A 1,767-nucleotide genomic window follows, 5' to 3' on the forward strand; every position below is an offset into this window, starting at 1 on the left:
TATCTCTTGATTTCAATGGCATAATCTTGTTCTTAAAGCTTGTTTTAACTTGATCAATTAGAACTTGATTAGAGATTTGATGTGTGAGTGAAAACTACATATTTGAATTGGATTTAGGTTATATCATCTAATAATCCTAATTGCTAGACATAGAGTTAGGTTTGTTAGTCGTTAAACACCCGAATCAATCACGCTTCACTTTGTTAGTTATGCGAGACATCGGTAATTAGGAGAGCGGACCGTTAATCTTCTCATGTAAGGAATTAATGAGTTAGATAAGAACTGGTGTGATGGAATCAAGAATAGAATGATTCATATGTGTTGAATTAACGGATTCATAACAGTTAAGGTGCGAAACCCAATCCTAACAAGTTTTCTCAATCTGTTTAAACCCGTTGTTATTATCGCTTTCCTTTATATTTACGACGTATTTCGAAACAATCAATCAAAAACTTTGTTAAATTCATTGCTTAAGTGGTTTTACTAAAGAACAGCGTTGTATTTCCAATTCCCTGAGGACGATAAAAACCATTTGCTATACTACGATTGAATCTTGAAGGATTCGAAAGTGGTTAAGTAAATATCTTTCAACAAAATGGCGCCGTTGCCGGGGAATTGCGTCAATACAAAAGCATTGCTTTAGTTTCTTATCTTGAGCAATTGTTAATATAGTAGATAGTTTTCTTTCTTTTGTTATCTTTAATTATCTTGTTTACTAACTTTCTTGGCTAGGTTGTATTTTCACTTTGTGTATGCGAGGTAAAACTTCAGCTGATCAACTATTGTTCGATCCCGAGATCGAAGCTACAGCTAGAAGAAACAATAGCAATACAAAGAGGAGAAAACAATTAGCTAAGCAAAGAAAGGAACAAGAAGCATCATCTTCTTTAATCTCTTCAAGAAATCAAGAACAAAACATCATGGCAGCTGCTCCAGGTCGTGAAAATGGAGATGATAATGCAGGTTTTGTGAACTTCACACCGAGGAATATGACAAGAATCGGAAGACCTGCAGGTAATGAGAAGCCACCTGAGATGAAGTCCGGATTGGTGCAGCTAATGTATGCCAACCCATTTGCTGGTTTGGACCATGAGAATCCGTACACACATTTGACAAAGTTCTATGAACTTTGTGGCACTGCTGGCCTTACACAAACTGATGAAGAAGCTGTGTTCCTGAGGCTCTTTCCCTTGACTTTGATTGGGCAAGCTAAAGACTGGTTTTTGGATCAGCCACAAACCATTTTATCTGATTGGAATGAACTTGAAAGGAAATTCATGGCAAGGTATTTCTCTGAATCAAAATTCATGAATTGTAAAACTGCTATTTCTACTTTTTCCCAGTTTGCAGGTGAAAGCCTATGTGAAGCTTGGGAGAGATTTAAGTCTATGCTGAGAAAGTGCCCAAATCATGGGTTTGATGCTCGAACTCAAATTCATATATTCAGAAATGGTTTGCACAAACAAAGCAAGCTGATCTTGGATGCTACAGCTGGAGGGTCTCTTATGGCTAAAACACCTACTGAAGCCATTCAGATTATTGAGGCTATGGCTCTAAACGACCAACAAGATCAACACCATCGTGGTCCACCAAGGAGAGGTGGAATGATTGAGCTAGGGACAAATGATGCTGTTTTGGCTCAAAACAAGCAGCTCCAACAACAACTAGATGAAGTGAAACAAAAGCTCGCAGATCTTCCAAAGCAACTAAAAGAGATGCATGATTCCTCTTCTAGAAAACAGGTATATAGATGTGATGTTTGTGCAG

General features: G+C 37.6%; 1 non-coding gene across 1 annotated transcript; it reads right to left on the reverse strand.

Annotated features, from left to right (window-relative positions):
* Nucleotides 1–1,310: 1,310 nt before the first annotated feature.
* On the reverse strand, nucleotides 1,311–1,417 carry LOC130716440 (small nucleolar RNA R71). The gene has a single exon (XR_009012053.1). It is a non-coding gene; the product is annotated as a small nucleolar RNA R71 (small nucleolar RNA).
* Nucleotides 1,418–1,767: the final 350 nt, after the last annotated feature.

This window comes from Lotus japonicus, chromosome 4 (genome assembly GCF_012489685.1).
Source record: "Lotus japonicus ecotype B-129 chromosome 4, LjGifu_v1.2".
Classification (NCBI taxonomy): Eukaryota; Viridiplantae; Streptophyta; class Magnoliopsida; order Fabales; family Fabaceae; genus Lotus; species Lotus japonicus.